General features: G+C 45.4%; 1 protein-coding gene across 5 annotated transcripts in view; it reads left to right on the top strand.

The window, feature by feature from the left end:
• Positions 1 to 22815, top strand: part of PRICKLE2 (prickle planar cell polarity protein 2) — a 319449-nt gene that overhangs the window by 191704 nt on the left and 104930 nt on the right. The window contains exon 1 of one of the 5 annotated variants that reach the window (XM_045991602.1): positions 6857 to 6885. The exons of 2 other annotated variants lie outside the window; for them this stretch is intronic. The gene's annotated coding sequence lies outside the window, so the exon portion shown is untranslated. Of the gene's footprint in view, positions 1 to 6856; positions 6886 to 13014; positions 13523 to 22815 lie in introns of those variants that run through there. 2 more of the 5 variants (XM_045991601.1, XM_045991600.1) reach the window with 2 other exon arrangements.

Raw genomic sequence — 22815 nt, 5'->3', positions numbered from 1 at the left:
GTGTGCTTGGCAGTTTTACCTGTAGTATCTCCTATAATCCAGAAAGTCCACGAGGCAGAGACTGTTAGAAGAGGCTGAGAGAAGGAAAGTGACTTGTTGCAGTTCCCACAGCTAATAAGGGGCAGAGTCAGGATTTGCCCTTGGATACATCCTGCCTCACAGACCCCCTGTTATCCAGAGATGCCTGGCCATCAGGGACCTTTCCTCTCTCCTCCAGACGCTGGCTGTCTCAGTGGGTCGGACCCTCCCACGTTAGGGCAAACACTGCCAGTTTCTCTATAGGGAAGCACATGACCGTGTGTCACTGAACTTCTCCCACTGTCCATTTCCGCTGGCGTTTCAAGTTGTGTTACCTATTTTTTGTAGCTCAGACCTTGCCTTGGCTGGGTTCTCTGTTGAGCAAGGTGGTTGCCGGGAGGCAGTGTTGAAAACAATGGGCCTTGTCCCAGGAACTTCCTGCCTGAGGAAAGTGAGGGTCTTGAGGCAGGAATCCCAGGTTCTCCCAAAGAGCCTCATTGAGTCGGAAGGCTGACAAGTTGGGACACAGGCTCGGAGGAGTGGAAGGATGGAGTGGGACTGAAGCAAACATGAACAGGGCTTTTTCTCAGCCCGGCGAGCCAGGAAGACTTATTTCTGCAGTTCTCAAAAGGCCATTTTGCACAGTGCACCACATGAACAATCTGCCTGCAGAGCCAGAGGCAGGTCTGTGATGACTGTTTAATGGATAATAATAATAGTGTCTAACGCTGACAGAGTGTTCTTGCTGCATCCTGTACTGTGCAGAGTGCTTTGTGAAGATGATTTGGACTCCTGTAACGAGAGGTATTAGAGTTATCACTGTTACTCACATGTTTCACAGAAGACTTCTGAAAAACAGAGAGGTTAAGCAACTTACCCGTGTCACACAGACTGTGAGTTCTGGAGCACAGAATCAAACACAGATTTCTTTTCCAATTCCAGGGCTAGTTTCATTGTAGCAGGACTCTCTTTTAACCCAGATAAATGAGTCTGCTCTTCATAGCTATTTATAGATGCTAAGAAGATTTAAGATTCAAAGGAACAGGAAGAATCCAGCACGGTGGGTTAAGAAGTATGGATCCATAGCTGTTCTTTGCATTCTTTTCTCTCCATCAGTCACCTGCCTGATGACATACACAGGTGTGACAGTTGCCCAGGGTTGTGAGAGAATTGCAAAAACAAACAAACAAACAAAAATGTTACATGGATATAAAGGACCCCAGTTATTAATAATTGTCACAATCCTAAATGGATCATCCGCTGTGGCGGTTTATGAACGGCCATGGTAGACACGGGATAGGCCATGGGTCACTGGGCACTTCATTCTACCATGTTTTTAAAGGGCCTACTGTGTATAAGGCAGTGTTCTGGGTTTCGAGGATAGAGTGCTCAATGGAACAAAAATCTTGCCTACCATCCCCTAGTGCTTTACTCTTCAGGCCTCCATAAGGAGACAGAACATAGAGTGACATAAGCAAGTAAAATGTATGATGATTTAAGAATATTCAGTCCTGTGCATCAGTTTCCAAAATGACAGTGTGGGGAGCACAGCAGACCCTTTAACCAGGGAAATAATCATTTGATTGTGAGCATTATTAAAAAAAAAAACAAACCAACAACTATTTAAGATTTCTGAAAATTATCTCAAGGGCATGTAGCAAATGCAGAAATACCTCTTCAAGAAAAGCTATTAAATCTTGGTAAGAAGAGAGAGTCTGTGGCATGTGAACCATGACCCACCCCTCTCCTGCTGCCCTTATCATGATCACAGATCGCTGTGATGGAGGCTCTCTTTGGGAGTATGCAGCCAAGAACATGGGGTTCCCTATCCACCTAGCTCTCAGTCTAGGACTATGATTTCACCCTGGGAGGGGCACTTTAGAGATTGGGAACACCCTGCCCCTGCAAAGAAGCCCTACCTTAGATCAAACGGTGGAGCAATTTGTGCCCCAGGCTATTGTCAAAAATAGTAGAACAATCAGCTAGCAATTAATGGAAGCTAACAGCTGGGTGTGATACCATAAATACAAATCAGCCAGGTGCTCAGAGAGAAGGTACCCATGCGCTCTGAGTAGCAACAGCAGAGGCTGCACCCTGCAGAGGAGAGACTTCACTCAACTTGTCTAGCTAGTCACCAAACAAATAAACAATAACATCAAGCTCCAGAAAAGGGAGGGAGGAGGTCAGTATCCGGAATTGCTTCAATATATTGTCTAAAATGTTCCTTTTCAACAAAATATCATGAGTCATTAAAAAAGAAAAAACAAACAAAAACCCCCAGAAAACCTGGCCCCTACACCGGGAAATAGTAAGCAAAAGAGATGACAGATTTCTTTGGCAAAGACTTTAAGCCCGTGATTATGAATATGTGCAAAAACTGTAGGGAACTATGTCTAGAGAATGAAAGGAAACCATTAGGATGATCTATCATCCAATAGAGAATATTGATGAAGAGAAGTTATTTTTAAAAAGTAATTATTTGAAAAAATGGAAATTTTGGAGTTGAAAAATGTAATTGAAATGAAAAACTCGCTAGAGGGGCTCAACAGCAGATTTAATCCGGAGGAAGAAAGAAACTGAAAACGTGAAGGTAGATCAATCAAGATGATGCAGTCTGAGGAATAGGGAGAAAAAGAAAAATGAACAGCTTTTCAAAGATAATTTAATTTTTTTCCCTGTGTTCTTGAGAAATAAATGACATGCATCACTATATAAAGTTTAAAGTGCACAGTGTGATGGTTTGATTTACTGAATGAGTGTTTGAGAACGATGGGATGGTATTATGCACACCAATATATGTGTGATGGGGTTAGCTAAAGAGAGAAGAAAGAGCAGGAAAACAATACTTAAAGAAATAATAGTGGAAACTTCCAAATCTGATGAAAAAATACAGTCTACACATCCAAGAAGCTAATACAACCCAACTAGGTAAATTTAAGAAGATCTGTACTCAACTACCTTGAGGCACATCACAGTAAGAATGTGAAAAGATAATGAGAAAATCTTGAAAGCAGCAGGGGAAAACAACTTATCACAAATAAGGGAACTCTCATAGGATTAAGAGCTGATTCTTAAGTCTCTGCAAAGAGATTGGTACTCCCTTTAAATGTTAAATAGAATTACCCTATGTCCCAGCAATTCTTTTTTTTTTTTTTTTTAGATTTTTATTTATTTATGTGACAGAGAGATAGAGAGCACAAGTAGGCAGAGGGAGAGGGAGAAGGGCTCTCCACTCAGCAGAGAGCCCGATGTGGGACTCGATCCCAGGATGCTGGGATCATGACCTGAGCCAAAGGCAGACACTTAGCCAACTGAGCCACCAAGTCGCCCTGTCCCAGCAATTCTATTCTTTGATGTATACCCAAGAAAAGTGGAACATGCATCTTCAAAAAAAACTCTACACAAATGTTCCCCATAGCACTATTGATAATAGTCAAAAAAGTGGAAACAACCCAAACGTCCATCAGCTGATGGAGTGATGAAGAAAATGTATACCTGTAGGACGGCTTCTTATTCAACAGTAAAAAGGAATGAAGCTCTGGTACAAGCTACAACATGATGATGAACCTTGAAAATATACTAAGTGAAAGAAACAAATTACCAAAGTTCACATATTATATGATTCCATTTATATGAAGTGCTCAGAATAGGCAAATCTATAGACAGAGAAAATATATCAATGTCTGCTTGGGGCTGGAATAGTGGGGCAAATGGGGAGTGATTATTCCTGGCTAAGGTATGAAGGGTTGGTGAAAGTGTTTTAAAATTAGATCATGATAATGGTTGCGTAAGTCTGTGAGTATACTAAAATCTATCAAATTATACACTTTAAGTGGGTGAACTGTATGATATGTAAATTGTATTTCAATAAAACTTGTTTTAAAGAGTGCCAAGTGCTAAGGAAAAAGAAAGTAGGGTAAAGGTTTGGCAGTATTAGCAAGGTGGGAGGGAAGACAATCTGGGATAGGAGAGTCACTGCAGTGACATTTTTCAGACTAGAAAGGTGAGAAAGTGAGCCATGCTACTATCTATAGAAGGAACCTTTCAGACAGACAGAGAGAGGAGCCAGTGCAAAGACCAGGAAGATGGGCCTGGTGTGCGTGAGGACTAGTGTCCGTGTGAGGTCAAGGCAGAGAGGAGCAGGAGATGGTCTCACAGAAGTCATGGGGCCTCAAACTCAAGGGCCTTACTCTGAGATGAGCAGTACTGGTGCATTTTGAGTAAAAGCATGACGCACTATTTTCAGAGAATCACTATGGTTGCAATTTTGTGAATAGACTGAAGGGGGGGCCAGAGAGAGGCAAGCGCGGATGGTGACTTGCATCTCCAACCAGGAGGGAGATGACTGTGGCTTGGAGCAGGGGGAGAAGGGTGGGGATGGTGGAAAAGTGTTCCGTTCTGCAGGAACTTTGAAGGTAAAGCCAACAGGACAAGTCAAGGATTACAAAATGTTCAGTAAAAGGGGTCAGAGAGTAAATATGTTAGCCTTTTCAGGTCATACAGTCTCTGTCGGAACTACTCAACTTTGCTGTTGAAACCTGGATGTGGCCGTAGACATGCATAAATGAATAATTATCATTGTGTTCTAGTACCAGTGTATTGGCAAAAATGTGAAACAGTAGACTTGACCAATGGGACGTGGTTTGCCAGTTCCTGGGTTAGATGTCAGAGCAAGAGGAGGAAACGAGTGAAGGGTAGCTCAGGGGTATTTGTTCTCAACCATTGGAAAGATGGAGTTACCAGTAACTGTGAGAGTGAAACTTACCGGCAGAGCCGATCTGTGAGGACTGATCTCTTGGTAAATCTGAGAAGTCTTCAGACACCCAGATTTGTAAGCCTTGAGTTTGAGGAAAGGCTAGTCTGAGGTGGAATTGGAGACCCTAGGCCAGATCCAGGAAGTGCATGTAGATAGAGAAGAGCAGGAGTCTGACGACTGAGCCCTGGGTAATGCCAGTCTTTAGCTGTTGGGTAGATTAGGAGAACCAGCAAAAGGACCTGAGGAAGTGCAGCCACGAGATAGAATGGAAACCAGGAGAAGGTGACATCATGGAAGTGAAGCTGAGAAAATGCTTCAGAGAGGGTAAATCCGTCCTTTCCGTCCCCACTCACAGAATCATGTTGGTATGCAAATGAGCAGAGAAATGTTCTTACAGGAAGAATCCTGAATTCTCTCTAATTTCCAGACAAGAAAATTATTGTCAAACTTTTTTATTCATTTAACAAACATTCAGGAGCTGTCAGGTCACCAGGCACTGTGCTAGACGCTTGGAACAGGACACATGCCCAAAAAGGCATAGTCACTGCCCTCAGAGAGCATGCAGTGTCTTTGGAGAGAGATATTAATCAGGTAATTCATTAACGTTAACCAAGGATGGGTGCAGCTCCATCAAACACAGTGAGAGTTCTAAAGGAAAGGAGTTATCTAAGGAAGCAATACTATGAGTTTTCTATAAAAGAATTGATTTTTTGATCAAATGGTGGCTCAGTCAGTGAAGTACTTGACTCTTAATTTTGGCTCAAGTCTTGATCTCAAGGTCATGAGTCCAAGCCCCACACTGGGCTCCATGCTGGCATGGAGCCTAGTTTAAAAAAAAAGAAAAAGAGAAAAAGAAGAAGAAGATCATCTAATTTGGAGGGCCAGGGAATCTCCATATTTTTGTTTTTAATAATAAATGATTTCCAATGTTTCACATCCTGACTGGGACACACCTGGTTTTTGAGAGGACGTTTGGGAACCTCTGAACCCAAGGAAGAAATGCAGGCTCTGTCCTCAAAGCCAGGACCAAACCTCAGCTGTGGGTCCTGGTGCCATTCTTGCTCCTCTTTGAAAGTCATTGTCCTCATGGGTACAGTAGTGGATAGTAAAAGCGACAGTGTGAGATGACGGTGAGGACCAAATGAGACAAAGTGTGTAAAACACCTGGCACGGAGGTCGTTCCCATTCCTTGAGAAAAACAGTATGTCATTTTGTACATCTGTGACATGTTATCTTCCAAGATAATTTTCCCAAGACAGGTCTTCGCTGCAAGTTGAATGTGTTCTGAGGCAGCGAGGCTTTCAGCTTTTTTTTTTTTCTGGGGTATCTTCCATTTTGCCGGCGTTCTCTCCCCAGAGAAGCACGGGGAGCTGTAGTGCCCACATTTGGGAAGTGCTGGAAAACCAAAGCATCCCTGTGCGACTCTTGCTCCTTCTCCTCGTCCTTTATACCGAGAAAATTCAGGTTTCGCTCAGCTGTTTAATGAAAATGAGGACCTCCCAAAAGCTGCTGTAATGAAAGTACAGCTTTCTCTCTCTAAAACAAAAGCGGCATTTTCTAGCACATCGTGTCAATTTCACAATATTTTCATGGAAATGTGCGGTGGTAAGCATGTTTAAATCATTGATGCAGTTTCTAATCTTTTGGGGGCGAGGGAACAAAATCTGTAACAGTCTTTCATTTGGATTTGCCCATGCTAGCCTGTCCACATTTCTCCTTTTAATTAATATAATTAAAAAAGGATAAGAGGCAGTGGTAGAATTTTGCGCGTTAGATTATCAGGATCAAGAATAATTAAAATGTCTGAGATGAGGCACATTCCTAAAATGGCGGAAAAGAGAAAGGAAGGCCTTTTGGGGGGGGGGGTTATTTAAAGTGTGGCAGATTATTTTTCACGAGATTTAGAAATGTGCCCATAGTGTGAGAAACATTCATGCTATGAAGTCTTTTTTTTTTTTAAGATTTTGTTTATTCATTTGAGAGAGAGAGAATGAGAGAGCAAGCATGAGGGGGGGGGTCAGAGGGAGAAGCTGGCACCCCCCTCCCCCGCTGAGCAGGAAGCCCAATGCAGAACTCGATCCCGGGACTCCAGGATCATGACCTGACCGAAGGTAGTTACTCAACCAACTGAGCCACCCACGTGCCCTGTGATATGGAGTCTAAAACAAATGGGCAAGAAAGAAGGGGTGCTCGGGGTGGGTCAGTCCCTATGTCTGTCAAGAACAACTTTATAATTTATGTTCGCACCTCTCATTCTTGCTCCCTTGTCTGAAAACCAAGCGGGGAGTAACATTACACTAACTCTGTGCTGGGCACTCTTCGAAGTACTTTGTATCACCCGTTAACTCAGCTCATCTTCTTGGCACTCCTGGTAGATAGATGTCTCTCCATTTTATAGATGGGAAAACTGAGGCTTAGAAAAGATGAGTGGCTGTTCTTGTCAAGTCACGTAGGTAAGGAGATCATAGGACCGATGTGAAATCCAGGTCTTTCTGTTGCAGGAGGCAGATGTTTTATTGTAAGTCCTAACTGGAAAAGTAGATAGAAACTGTTGAAGGGAATGTCCCTGGAATGTTTCTTTTGTGAAGGTGCCTTATTTATCTTTACCTGCACCCAGTGAGCCCCTTATGTATCTTACCTGCCCTCCAGAAACCTCACCGGTTTATTTTCCTCATGGTTATATGGGTTTGCTCTTGTTGCTTGAGAGTTATTACAAATCGAGAATGTGGATTTTTTTTCTTGTCATTTTTCTTTTTGGAGCAAAGCAGATGCATCCTTGATGTCTCTCTAGCATTCATCATCTTTTGATGTTCCACATCCCATTGTTGTAAGACATGATGGTTTTAGTATATTGTGCTAATGCATTTACATGGCCAAAATTAAAATGGACAGCTGTGGTTAAGTGTTATCAGGGCTCCCCAGGATCGCTTACCTATGTACTTCCCAGCCACCTTGCAGTTGCGGGAGGTCATGTGACAGGGTCATCGCTAGAAGTGATGTCATTTGCCTCCAGGCTGAATCACCTAACTGCATCTCCAGAGGTTAGGTGTTGAGACTACAGAGACACCAGAAGGAAGCTGACTGGATCCCCGAGTCCCGCAGAACCCCTGCTCCTTCAGGCAACTTGGCATGAGTGTGAAATCAGTTCTTGTGGTTAAACTGCTGAGACTACAATTGTTTGTTATTGCACCAGAGTCCAGCCTGTCCCAGCTAATACAACAATTCTTTGTCAGCCTCCTCAGCCCCATTTTTTTTTAATATTTTATTTATTTGACACGGAGAGAGATATTACAAGTAGGCAGAGCAGCACACAGAGAGTGAGGGGGAAGCAGGCTCCCTGCTGAGCAGAGATCCCGATGCGGGGCTCGATTCCAGGACCCTGGGATCATGACCTGAGCCGAAGGCAGAGGCTTAACCCACTGAGCCACCCAGGTGCCCCTCCTCAGCCCCATTTTTAAAAATGTACTAGATTTTGAAATTTGAGGATCATTTAAAACTATATAAAATGATGCATTTGTGTGTGTGTACATATATATACACACATATTTATGCATTCATATATATGTATGTATAAATTTTTAAAGAATATTCTTTAAAATTAAAATTAAATAAAATTAAAATTAAAATATAGTGTGTGTAGAATATGTAGTATTATACATACTATATATGTAATTATAAATTATAATAATTAAATTATAAACTATAAGCACATATATGACATGTATATTCTGCACATACATACTTCTTTCTTAACAAAATAAACTTAAATGAACTTTCGACCTTTGTTAGATACATGCTTTGAAACTTTGGTAAGATCCCTTATAGCAATTAGGATTTCACAGTAGCAGGACCAGGAGGTATTAATCTAAACTAGCTAGGACAGGTGCTGTCTTTCTATCTCTCTCTCTTTCTCTTTCTTTTCTTCTTCTTCTTCTTTTTTTTTTTTTTTTTAAGAGATAGAGTGGGGAGAGGGGCAGAGGGAGAGAGAGAATCCCAAGCAGGCTCCATGCCCATCACAGAGCCCGACATGGGGCTCGATCTCATAACCCTGAGACCATGACCTGAGCCAAAATCAAGAGTCAGACGCATAACCTCCTGCACCACAGGTGCCCCGTCTTTCTTCTTTTCAAGTGTCCCTGAGACCAAGTCCCTGCCATTGCTCTGAGTGACCAATGCCAGTTCCTACCATCTCAGTTTTCAAAAGTCTTCCTTGAGTCCGAGTGAGGTCCCTCTTTAGTTCATTCCAAATCCATTTCGTCTTATTTTACACCTCCAGAAATGGAGCTAAGAAGCTGTTCCTTAGCAGTGCCCTCCACAGAGCCCTCCATCTTGGGGCCACAGTCCCCCTGCCATTTCCCTGTCTCTCTTCAGCGAGCCCACCAGCAGTGATTCGCTGACCCTCCCCTGTACTCCTCTAACAAGATTTTGACGGATGCTGGCTAGAATGTAAAGCTGACTTGATTTTCCTCAATGTCAGGAGCGCCTCTTGTCAGCCCCCGCCGGTGTCCCGTCGGTGTCGCTCCGCTGTCCTGTGCCCTTGCAGACACGTCTTTAATTCTGCATGGGTGCTAACATGTTCCCCTCGTATCTGTGTGCCTCTTCCTGCCTGCAACACCTTCTCTGGCAGCTCACATTTGACCTTGGCAATTATAGCCGACTTTACCTTTATGGCTTGTGGATATTGGGTCATGCTGGGTAAAGCTTCCCCCTGCCACCCCCATAAAATTGTTTTCTCATTCCAGGATAAAAGAAAGATTTTTTTTTTTTTTGAACCTCAACAGAACTCAAATCATACTTTTCCTGATTTCTGATTTCTGCCACCATGAATCTAGTCTCCTGCGTGTCTCTACCTATACACTGTATGCAGGTCTGGCCACTTACATGAATATCTTATTTTCTGTCTAAATAGAAAGTTCTGAAGGTCAGCACTTGTGTCCTTGTCTCAACAAGTGTCCTGAATTTCACAGATCCCCAATAAATACTTGTTTGTCTCATAGGTATTCCTTGTTTTCCCTGCCACCCCCTGCGAAGAAGTTTGCTGTCATAACTGTGGAATTTCACTATTTTTGTAAAAGAACAGTGTGAGGTTTGTCCCCATTTACCAGGTCTCTGAAATTTCCAAGCAGCTGGGGTCTCACCTTGTCTAACACCTTGCACTATATTTTGGAAAAATCCTGAGTACGGTGGTGTCCAGGATGAAAGTGCTTGTCATGAGGCATTACTGATCTGTGGGCTTTATTATTTTATTAATCTGTACAAGGATAATGCATAGATCTCCAGGTTCCCCGTCACGAAGCTGTGCTCATGGAGCACACGCTGTCACAAGGACCCAGCAACGTGCTTTTGCACCATCCCCCTCCTAACTGTGGTTAGACCTTCGAGAACCCAACACGTGCCCTCTCCTGGCATGCATCACACTCGCTCTCATTGCTTGCTTAATTGTCTTCCCCTCTCACCCCTGAGCTTTTTAAAGGCAGGACTCATGTCCGTCTTGGTCACCAGGATGTCCCTGAGGCCTAACCCAGTGACTGACAAATAGTAGGAGCTCATTTAATGAGTGCCGGGTTACAGGAATGAATGAAGTGTCCGCACTTCCCAGGAGCCTAGTTGTCTTGCCCTCTTGTGCAGCTTCAGCAGGGGAAGCCTCTAGTGCCTATTGGTCATTTTGACTGCTTATTTCCCTCGTTTCATGCCCCTTGCAAATGTCTGTTGTTCGATATGAAGGACACATCAGTAGCTCGCCCGCGTTAGGTGGAACTTTGAGTTATACCCCGGAAGTGGGGATGATTTTGCTGTTTCCATGGACCCACTTCCTCCCATCTTTTGACTTTGTCTAGTCAGCTAACTCATCAGTGCCAGAGTTACCAGTGAAGGCATCATTAGGTCCAGGTACCAAGAGCTCACATTTACTGAACGTTTGCTGTGTGCTCAATGCTCAGTGCTCAATGATCAGTGCTCAGTGCTCAATGCTCAGTGCTCAGCGTTTCGTTCTGAGGGTCATTTGATTCTCTAAACAGCCCGGCAAAGGAAGACACTGTTCTTATCCCTCCTATTACAGATGAAAACCTCTGGCCCCAAATCATTCAGTGAGCAAATGTCAGAGCCAGGGTCCATCCATCCCCAGGCCATCCTTTCCAGCCCCCGTGTTCTGTTGTTAACTCTCATGAAGTTGGTAGTCCTGGGCCACCTTTCCTCTTCACTGCTTCGCTGTTAATCTCTTGTGAATTGCTTCTCGAGATTCTCATCTGATCATAAGGCCGCCAGAGAGTAGCAAGCCCATCTTCAGGTGAAGAAACTGGGACGGGGCATGGAAAGTCGAAGCGACTTCTCCATGGCCACACCAGAGTAGGATGCCTCCTCACCATTGGTGGCCCCAAAATGTTGTATTTGCTCATCTCCTCCTGGAAGGTTATTGAGGTCTAGGGGGACCATCCGCTTCCCCGCCTGCTCTGAGCTCTGCGTGATGGACACCTAAAGCGGAGTGGGACTCATTTGTTCGTATTCTGTTTCAGTTAGTGCCGAGTCAGACCAGGTCCCATGATTTCCACCGTGAAAGCTCTTCTCTGAACCGAAGAGAAGCCTTCTGAAAGAAGTTATAGGGCATTATTAATACAATTACGTATAACAAAAGAATAATTTAACTTCCCCACATCTAACAAAGAAATTCATTTGAAGCTTCAGGAACTCCCGCTGGAAGGGCAGAGCTCATCAGAGTGGGTTCCTCAGGCGGGGGCGTGTGGGCAAGGAGCCGTGCTGGCTGCTTTGTCCTGGGGACCGCTTCCATGCATGATGGGATAAACCTATCTCCCCACTTCCCCGGCCCTTCCCTCAGCCTCCACCTAAGGAACCCCCAGCACTTCCTTATCACAAGCACAGGGGCGAGGATATCAGCTGGCACTTGCCTCTCACTGCATAGATAGGCAGAACTGAAAGAACACTTGATTTTAAACCAGAAGATGAGGTGACCATGGAAATACTCAGAGGATAGAAACAATGACCATCCTAGTGGAAAGAAGGCCTTGGTGATTTTTTTCCTGACTTCTTCCAAAATGTCAGAAATCATGGTTATTTATGGAGTGTGACATTGTATCAGTCCTCGCTGCAGTTGCATTCAACACTTGGCCTTGATCTCACTAGACTATGAGCTAGGAGAGAGCAGACACCATATCTATACCTAGTCCTTAGAACAGTGCATGGCACAGAGTTGATGCTTAGCAGATATTTCTTGAATGAAGGGAAGGTACAGATGAAGAAATTGAAGACTCCAGGAGTTACTAGTTACTTGTTATTGGTAGCTAGTTGCCAGTAACTGGTTACTAGAGGCCTCTGTCGGAGCAGTGAATGGGGTATTAGAGAACCATAGGTGTTTAACAAAGCTGCAGTCTGAGATGCAGGAAATACAGGTTCTGGCCTATCCTTGCTGAACTCCCAGCCTGGCTGTAGGAAGAAAAACCCCTTCTCTACTCAAAGCCTCGGTTTTGTGATCTGTAAAGTGCAGGAATGGAAGAAGTGCTCTTTAAGAGTCCGAGGGTCCTCAGATACCCCTGGGCTGATTTATGCTTTGTCATCTCTTATACTCAGGAGGAGCTAGGGTCAGGGCTGGAGGGAGGCGATGACTAATTCATCACCCAAGCACCTGAGGAAAGTAGTCTTGTGTTTTATTTCCGGCATGCACAGAAATTCAAGGATGACGTAGTCTCCGACCAACAAACACCCAGAAATCAAAGTTAAAGAGAGAAAAGAAAGTACAGGCATTTGAAGACTCCATACATTTTGGGAGGGGGAGGGTGGTTAGGGAGAGGGAAAAAAAAACAAAAACGAGCTTGGATTCCAGTCCTGGGTTGATGCAACATATAATCTAAAACAGGCTCTCAGGTCGATAACTGTGCCCAGATCTGATCCCCGGCACACAAGAGCACAACCTTTAAAAAGAAAAAAGGAAAAGAAAAGAAAATAGGCATATATCTTTAAAGCCTGTCTTCTTACGTGTGATATTTTTGTACTCCTTCGGAGGAGGGTGCAGACCTAGGGCCTTTGCATCCCGAGAAGGCTTTCCCCCCACCCTCTCCCTGGGTTGGGGATTATTGATTGGGAAGGCGAGGCTAATTTACATGTAAATAAATCTCGGTGCTGGGCAGCGGGACGGGACGTCCAGATGCCGTGACTGACTTGCTGACGTCACAGCTTCATTAGCATGCGGAGGATGCGGGCACTGCAACAGCGACTTCTCCGGCACCACCAGCCTCTCCAACCACAGTTATTATTTTTTTTTTTTTGGCGAGCTGCACAGTTCGTGGTTCGGCATCTTGGGCTCCTCAACCAGCTGACTGGTCGCCCCGGGTCTGGCTCGGGATCAGTTGGTGACGCTGAAGCTGGGGTCAGTGACTTCCTGCGGATTGAGAGGCTGGGTTCGCAGGAAGGCAGTCGGATCCAGAGGAAGGGTAGAAGTCACACTTTTTTTCCCCCTCCTTGCGCGGTGGGTGCCCAGCAGGGTCCCCATCCAGCAGTGCTGTTTTCCACCAGCGCATGCAGAGCCGCTCCGCCTTGAGCCTGTCTCTGGCTTCGGGAAGGGTCTAGATTTTAAGAAGGGCTTCCAGAAGAAGATGCTTTGGCTGCCTGTGGTCCTGCTTGCGTTCTTAGAAGCCAGACCTGGGGAGAAAGTGAACTGTGGCAACTGACAAGCTCAGAGGGTCTGGTGGAAGCTTCCCCCACCCCTGAAACTGGGCATTTTATCCTCCCTGGAGGTAGGTAAGAAATTTGTTCTAATCCACATACTAAAAAAAACTGTGTATTTTCTAGGGAGGCTGAGAAAGCTGCATATAAATGCTTTGCATGGAGGAGAGGTTATCAGAGCTCCATTATCTTAGGCAAGTGACATTTTTAGTGGTCCTCTGGTACCTTTTACCTTTTCTGTGCTGATTAGAAAGCTCACTTGCAAAGTGACATGTCACAGCTGGAGGGAGTCCTGAAGAAATGCTGCTGTCGTCTTCATGCTCTAGAAGCAGCAGTTCTGTAGAAAGAAGTGCAGCTAGCTTTAAAAAATAATCATAAAGGGGAGAGGGTTTAAAAACCAAACACCTGCTCGTGTTCATGCCCAGTAGTCTCTTCTGCTCAGGATGTCAGAACCCATTAGAGGGTCTGGGGAAGGAGGACTTCGCTGAGACTTCCAGGGAAAGAAATGGTGCTCAAATAATTTAGGTTTAATTTTAGCCAGTGCTTTCATGTTAGAAATGGTGACGGAGCTCCCAACTATGCCTGCACTACCGGGCTGAAACACATGACTCAGTGTATTCTCTACATTGGGTTTTTGGAGGAGTGCTCCTCATGAGTGCTCCTCACTCTTGGTTTCCGCCAAACGGATCAGAGCATTACTAATCTGCCACGGAGGTCTTGCGATGAAATCCAGATCTTTAATCCTATTATTCTTTGTTGTGTGGTCTTAGAATACGCTGGGGTCCGGCGGGACTTTTATGAACCCTCAGTAAGCGGGGCCGGGCCAAATCACACCAGGGAGAGTGATCTGATCTGTACCAGGTGCGGTGCCGTCCGCTGGCCCAAGCACGGCTCTTGCATAATTTAGGCACATACATTATTTCCCCCCGCGAGAGAGTTCCGCTTCCAGGCCATGCATCCATGACCACAGTCAGGGGAGGGCTCCAGCGTGCCATGAATATATTGTCACGGACTGCCGTGCACCAAAGCTAAAGCTTGCAAGGCTGCAATTTGCTTTGCTTGAACCTCTCTTCCCGGAGACTGTTTTAAAGCATCTCCACGAGACTCAAACTGAGGGAAGCAGCCTGGCCTCCTCGCTGGAAGCCGATTTGGCAGCTCTCACCCTGCTCCCCAGAAGGGTTATTGGCTGCCGATGGCTTTCACAGATGGGTCAGGATGAGTATCCCCCTGGGCTCCGGAGTCAGTCACAACTTTGACAGAATTACCATATTTTGGAAATTTGGATTTTAAGGGCTCCCTGAGTGCTTGTAAAGGTTTTGCCTTTCCATCAGATGCTCTTTCCCCTCCGAAGTTCTTTTTTTTTTTTTTCTTCAAACATTAAAACATGTTGGCTTCACTGGGCATTTCGGCCTATAAATAGTCATGGGGCAGCCAGAAATAATAAAATCGTGTTGTTTGGAATGGCAGGTTTGTAAAGGCTCACCATGCAGTGCAGGGGGATAAACAGAAATGTAGGAAGAAAGGAGCATTTGTAGAAGCCTAAAGAATGAGAAAGGAACTTAGAGGTTAGGCACTCTGTAATGATGTTGACCGGGGGCTCTGACTCTGGGTTCAGACAGCCCTGAAGACACTGAGTGCTAGCTCTCCCTCTCTGAAGATTGACCCCGTCTGTGTGATGGGGAGACTAGTAGGACTTCTAGGCAGTGCGGTAGGTATGATTTAATGAGACAGCAGGAAAAGCACAGAGCACAGTGCTAGCCACCGGCGCATACTCAGTGAATTCCAGCCGTCATTATTGCCATCCTCGTTTCCTTTTTACCACTGCTGGTGTCTGCAGTGCTGCTAAAAACAAGACGGTCCACCCGAAAGGCCATTTGTCTGCAAAGAGGTGTTCCTGGCAGCAGAGGTGCCTTCCGCAGTGACTGTAATGCCCACGTCCATTCCCACTCAAGGGAACCTTCCACCCCACTGACCGAGCTGACAGAATCAAGTGCAGCGTCGAGGGCTCCTGTGTTTTGTAGAACTCAGAGTGACCGGATGGTGCCACAGAAACCGTTCAGCACCAGCCGCGGCTCAGGCATGCCGAAAGAAGGTCTCCTGCTTTGGCAGCGGACGAGTCACATGCAGAAAGCCGTGGGATCCAAATTGGAATTGAGGCATTTCTGGATTCCTCTTCCCCTTTACTCTTCAGTTCCAACTTCGCATGTTAGAGGCAGTCCTTTTCTTTCTTCAGCTCAGGGCAGACACTTTGCGGTTTTGTTTTGTTTTGTTTTTTCCTCCATCCGGAGAGGCCTTTGGATGTGAGCTTCATCGGCTGGTTGGGTCCTCAGAAGCCCCAGGGCTGTGTGTGTGTCACCGTGTGGGTGACTCCAGCATGGAGACGCATGGTAAAGAAAGGAATAGGCTGTGTTTGGCCTCCACTGACATACTAGGTCTTTTCCAGACTTGTGAGTTCACGCCTCGTGCCAGTGAGCGCCCTTTAGTCACTCAGTCTGACAGCTCTTTCTCCCTTTCTTCTCAACATCTTTCTTTTACATTTAGGTGAAGTGGAGCTCCGACATAGGGCTGGAAGGACAAATGAGAAGGGACCAAAGGAGCCAGAGGAGTCTTGCACAAAATTTTTTCCTCAGGAGATTCAGAACTGGGAGTTGGTCACTCTTGGTTTCTGTGGGTTTTCAGTCAAGTTGTGTTTGGCTCAGAGAATTGTACGTATACCTTGACAGAAGCCCACTTCCATTATTTCCTGCTGGTGTAAGGGATCTTGAGAGAGTTGCCTGATCTCTCTGAACTTTGGTTTCCTTATGTGAAAATTGGAAATCAGTTCCCCCGGACATATAGCATGACTGTGAAATGGTGGCCGTGATGTCCTTGACCGGTTCTTGGTACCTACTAGGTGTTGGGCTTTCTTTCTGGTGCTGATAATGTTCATATTTCACATTTAGTCCCAACCTATGTGCACCAGGAGGTTGGAGTTTAAATAGTCATTTGACGGAGGAAAACTAAGGCCACAGAGGGAAAAGCCCTTACCTTACGTGACACACTGGTGATGAAGCTTGGGACCCCAACGAAAATGTTCTGTCCCTCAGACAGGGTCATGGCTTTCATTTGGCCGAGGACTTTTCTTTGTGTCTGCAGGCCCATGAAAACCATTCTCTCTTCCCTCTCTCCCTGACTGTTGTCCTTAAAAAATCAGGTAATTGCTAGTGACTGTGAGCTGTGGTACACTAAGAAGCTTTGGGGCGAGACACTGGGAAAAATCTGTTTCCCTCATGGATGTTCATGACTGACACTTGCCACTTTGCTCTGGTCCCATCCTGTAAAGATTTTTAATGAAACGTTCTTGTTTTTATGCCTTGTCTGTGTGTGTGTGTGTGTGTGTGTGTGTGTATGCCTGCACATGCGTGCATGTTTGGATGATGCAGAAAAGAAAATTTTGGATAAGATCAGACTGAGTTTCCAGCAACCGAAGTCCTCCAAAATATCACTGGGGGCTTGGCCAGTTGAGTTGGGAGATTAGGGTTTCTTTTTCCTTTGGCCTGTTGTTTGAGCAGCTCTTTGTTTGGAGTCTGAAGCCCGGAGGCTTGCTTGATTCGTTATTTCCCTGGGGACAAGGCAGAGGGCGAAAGCAAGGAAGGGGGGGGTGGTTTAGAGAGATGGAGGAGTTAAGAGGAGGGGAGGAGGGAAGCCAGAATGTGAAAGCAGCTGGGAGAATATCAGAGCAATCTCCAATCCACCATGAAAGTGGAAAGCTGAAGGTTCCCTGTGGGTGAAGTTGCAACTCGGAGACAGGAGCCTCTGTTCTCCTTCAGCTAGAAATTCCTCTCCCCATCTGTCCTACAGAATTCATAGTGCAGCCATTTTAAATCCTCAAACCTTCCTGGTGGCTAAACACACAGTGTGTTTTCCACCAGATCACCATGGACCATTTTGAAAACAGCATTAATGAAAAAGAGCATGTTTTCAAGGATGATACGAACCTGCCTTTCCTTGGTGGGTGTAGATGAAAACTTCTAGTACATGTTTGGCTGTAAAGTCTGGAAAAATCGGGTGGGCTGAACCAAAGACTCAGTTTTTCTGAGGGTTGACACAGAAGAGGAGATAGGGCACTAGAAGGGACACAGGATGGAGAAGCATCCCTGGTTGAAAGTGGGAGCCTCAAGGAAGGCAGGGCTGGCCTCCTGTGGGAAAGTGTTACCCTGAATCATGCTGCTTCAGAACAGCAGAGGGAACCTGGAAGAGGAAGCAAGGATGTGATTTCCGGTATCCCCCTTCTTCCTGGTCCTATCATTTGAACTGCCATATATAAACCATCCTGAGGCTCTGGAGGGATCACCGGCATCATTTACTCCTTGGAATATGGCACAGAGATAGAGCCCAGGTTGATGCCTTTGACTGTCTGGCACTCTGCATGCCTCACGCTAGATGGCTGACTTGTGTTGCCTCCATTCCTCTCACTCGGGGAGCGCCACTCACTTCAGAACGCCCCCCCCCCACCCCGTGCCCCGCTGGACTCCTTAAAGTCAAACCTTACAAATGTCATCCAGCCCTATCCAGGGTTAAAAGTAACTAGTACAGGAATTCTTAGCATTTCATTTCAACTGGGCAGGATGCCAATTTTCCAGCTCTTTTCTTGGCATCCATTCATCAGTTGTGAGTCCTCTGAGATGCTTGTTCAGGAAAGTTCCAGAACTCAGCTGAAAACAACCATACTTTCTGGGCTCACAGGGTCAGATAGGTTTTCAGAGTAGCTGTTAGTATACATGTCAGTGTGTTTTGTGTGTCTGTGTATCTGTTTATAGTCTTTGTGTCAGTGTTTGCATGAATGTACAGAAACAGTAGTAACTATCGGAGACGGGTGTTCTAGCTGACCTATAAGGTACTTTCCGTACCTTGCCTTATTACTTTTTGCAGCAATTATGCCGCTAGGGATTATCAGCTCTATTTCATACTAAAGAAACCAAGACTGCTAGAAGTTAAGTGACTTGGCCAAGGGTACGCAGACAGTAACAAGGAAAATTGGGATTCAGCCCCAGGATAATCACCACCCAAAGCCTGAGTCATGTCTGCCATTCTCACTCTAACATCCACTGTAAATGTTTGTTTTCTTTACTTTCTAGATCATTTCTGTGGCTCTCTCCTTTGAGAAACGTCTCATTATTCAGCCCTCAAAATCCTTTCTGTTAATCTGCTGATAAGATTAGAAGGAATATGGAAGAGAATTTGCCAGGTCTGAAACAGAACACAATGGCGTCTTCAACTCTGGTTTTGAACGTGGCTTTTAGAATGGAAGGGATTTGGTTGGAAAGTCAGTTAAGGCACACTGAGGTGAGGGGTAAAAGCTAGAGGCCAGTGGAAGCAGCCCTTGGGTAGACAAGGGGCAGCATGGGAAGTTCTGCTGTGCGGAGGCTGTAGGTGAATGTGGCCAAACCCAGTCAGAGCGCAGAGAGAGGGGCCATGCCCCCTAGTTCTTGACCCCTCGTGGCATCCACATCAGTTTCTAACTAAAATGTGTTTCCCTTTCTGAGCTTCTGCTCTTTCATCCCTAAAATGAAGGTCCCGAATCAAATAATCTATAAGTTCTCTTCCAGCACTGACCTTGATGAGCGTGAACTTTGAGAATGAACTCAGCCTTGTCGGTGGAGACGTGCCATTTGCGCCGTCGGCGGCTCTGGCACAGAGAACCAAAAGGTCAGATTTTCTATCGGGACCTGACCCCTCTGTGTTGTGAACATGTGCAGCAAGATGAGAAGCAGTAGCTCTCCAGAGAATGACTCGGAGCTTCCCGGAGAATCATCTGACCTTTGGTGGTTTCACACCAGGGAAGAGGGAGTGTGTGCCACTCGCCCGTGTGTTGGTGTTGCTTATTCACCCCCTAGAAGCCCCCCAGGGCTGTTACGTATGCGAGTATCCTGCTGGGTACCAGAGACGAAGGCTGCTCTGGCTGAATGTGTGGACACCTTGGGTTGTTGCTAAAATTCAGACTCAGCCTCTGTAACATGCTCCGTGGTGATGCCGGTGCTGCTCCTTCTTACCCACCTTTCCAAGTCAGCGTCGAGTGCTGCACAGGAAAGAAAATTTAACCAAATTCGGAAATCCCAGGTTCTAATCCCAACTATATCATTCCTTATCTGAGCAAACCTCAAGGAAATCACTTTGCTCCTCAGAGTTTCTCCTACAGAGTTATAAACATAATTACTAACATCGAATGCCAGGTGTTGTGCTCATTCTTGTGTGTGCTCTGCCTTATTCCATACTCGTGATAACCTGATCACCTTAGGAGGCAGGCTCTGTTACCAGCTGTATCCTATCGAAGCTGAGCACAGAGACTTTAACAACTCGCCCAGGGTCCATGGCTCGTACATGGTCAGGCTGGGATTTGTGTTGTACCATCTGAGTCTGGAGCCTTCGCAACTTGTAGAGATGGTAGATGGGAAAGCTCTTGGAACTTACTGTGTGTGTGTGTGTGTGTGTGTGTGTTATACAAACATACCATATAAATAAAAACATTTCATTTCTCTGGTATGCTCGCCTTAATATTTAGGACACCTGAAATTGGAAGAGGTAGAAGAGGTGTTTTCCAGATGAGATTGTATTTGTCTTGAGTAAAAAAATATTCCAGTTTATGTAAATTAAAGTCAGTGCTTTGCAAAGTTTTGAAGAACACAGGTGTTTGCCGTGTTGTCTTGGTTAGTTCAGCTAGCCCCCCCCAAAAGGTGTTCCCTAGGAGGAGTGTTCAGAGGAATGGGAGGTTAGTTTACTGAGGTTTTAGTTATTTGGAATGAAATCCAAGTTAGTCTCCTGCCTTATTTTTGCCAATTTGGAAAAATATACCCAATCCCTTGTCTGCCTTGGTAGGAAGAGCAGGATTACCCAACTACATGTTTCTTGAGATTTAGGACATGGCATCCATGTAAATTATTATCCTGAACATGAATTCCCGCTGATTTGTTCTTCAAGTGGAATTCATAAGAGGTTGATTGCAAACAGCCTCTGACTTTGTCATCTGTCACCTCACCGGACACCAGGCTGCCATCTGTCAGAATAAGCAGATGTCCGCTTTCTTCTCTCACGCCTCCCTGTTATTCCCCAAAGGCTTCTATCTGACTGATATTAGCAGTCTTCTTCAGGTGAGAGAATTATTCTCACGTGAATGTCTGAATTCCGTTCTTAGAAGCATCCCGACTGTAGAGTTAGTGCGGCAAAGACCGGGCACCTGCATCAGCACGCCCCCAGCACCCCGGCCCATCGCAGACCTCACTGATGAAACCCTCCAATCCGTTCGCCACATCCCAACAGAATCTTAGACTTGTTCTCACCCCAACATGCCACGCGGCCTGGACCCATCCGTTGCCGTTAGCCCAAGCGATTTAACCTGCCCACAACGTCAACCCTTAAAAATTCCCTGAAGGTTGAGTCTCTTTTCTGTTTGATAAATATGGATAAAACACCTAATTGCTTAGGCGTGCGAAAAAGACATTCTGTTTTCCACCTTCTCATTTTATCCTTTCCTCTGCGAAGTGGACAACCTTTGCAGGCCTACTGAAAGTCTGAGTTTGCTGAATTTTTAGTTAATTAAAGTTTCATAGTTTCTCTCCTTTCTCTGGGATATGCATCCTGCTGTTCTGATTAATTTGGTGAGCGTTGTTAAGGTTCCTGTTACTTTTCATCACCAGTGAACGCAGAGTCTTTCTCCAACTTTCCGGCTATGATGCTCCCGGAAGAATACCCGTGTTACCATGACCTGCTTTCTGTAGACATCCCCTGGGCGGTTCAGCCATCGGGTAGGTGACCCTGCAGAGGAAATGGCTGCTTTTGGCTCAGCAACTGCACCGTGCTCAGCTAAAGCCCTCCCCCTGACAGCTTATCCATCAAGAATCTAGAGTCCGTTTAAATGACCGCTTAAGTTTCCTCCTTGGTTTTGAATTCATCATTGCAGGAGTCCCTGGAAAGACTGTCTAGACTAGGTGCTTGCCACCAGCTGGAAGAGTGAGCCCCCCCACCCCCCCCCCCCCCACTGTCTCTCATGCTTTCTGTGCAGGTTAGGACACTCGGAAACACCTGCCACATTAGAAAGTGGGTGAAAATGCAAAGCAGAGAATTCATGTATTCTCTCCCAATGATGGAGCTTGGGTTCCTGCTGGAATGGCTTTGGGAAGATGAGTAGGTGGAAAGCAACCTAAGCACGGGGCTGGACTGATCAGACTGGCTTAAACCTGCTTTCCCTGCCCTTTGTCCCCTGGGCTGCCTGACCTGCTGCCTAAATACCACTAGGGTTTTTGCCCTGGCTGTGCTTAGAAGTTGTTTTAAATTCTGTACCATTGAATTGCTAAGGTTCGGCTTCCTAAGTCTTAACTATGATATCATCTGCTATTTTGAATTTTTAAAACAGAGTGAGAAATAGAACATCTACAGCATGCAAGGCGTTGTCTCTGGCCCTATGGGGACCAGGGAGAAAGCCTTTCATGTTCAATCAGTTCTCGAAACCAGGTGTTTTGTTTTTTTGTTTGTTTTGTTTAAGATTTTATTTATTTATTTGATGGATAGAGATCACAAGTAAGCAGAGAGGAAAGCAGAGGAAGAGGGGGAAGCAGGCTCCCTGCTGAGCAGAGAGCCCCATGTAGGACTCCATCCCAAGACCCTGAGATCATGACCTGAGCAGGAGGCAGAGGATTAACCCACTGAGCCACCCAGGCGCCCAGAAACCAGGTGTTTTAAACTGGGAATCCAGGAGTACCAGAAGACCAGCAAAGATGGATGAACTTTTTGAAATTAAATGCAACAATTTCTGTGAATGTATATATGTGGGTGGTTTTTTGGTTTTGTTTTGTTTTTTTGGTGGTGTGGGGGGTTTGTAGGTTTTGTTTTGTTTTGTTTTTGTTTTTTAAGGAAAAGGACCTCAGCCTTCATCAGATTCCTAAAGATATAAAGTAACCCAGAAGATAAGGACTGCCAAACTAGAGGGTAGAATGTTGTAACCTCATCCAGGAAAATCTCTAAAAGGTTAAGAAGTGACTAGAAAGAACTATCCTCTTGCTCTGGGGGAGGAAGCACACCACTTTTCTGCATGGTTACCCCGGAGCTAATGTTAAGCTCTGTGGAACTAGAAGGAAAATTACCTGGCTCTGTTTCATTTTACAGATGGGTAAATTGAGGTCTGCGGTCTCAGATGCCAAGGCCATGGCAGTCTCTGTTTCTTCTGTGTTTCAGAGACTTTTTAGTATTCATTTAACACTTTACCAATTTTTTGAACATTTGCTTTGGGTTAGGTGAGGGATTTTCAGTCTTTCAGTATAGTCCAGGCATTCCTTCAAAAACTTGACATTTGCAATACACTTAGCAGAATTAAATTACTCTCTAGTTATGGTTCA

The sequence above is a fragment of the Meles meles genome, chromosome 20 (genome assembly GCF_922984935.1).
Source record: "Meles meles chromosome 20, mMelMel3.1 paternal haplotype, whole genome shotgun sequence".
In the NCBI taxonomy this organism is placed as follows: Eukaryota; Metazoa; Chordata; class Mammalia; order Carnivora; family Mustelidae; genus Meles; species Meles meles.
Note: the sequence above shows the minus strand (reverse complement) of the source record. Positions and strands in the feature narration are given on the sequence as shown.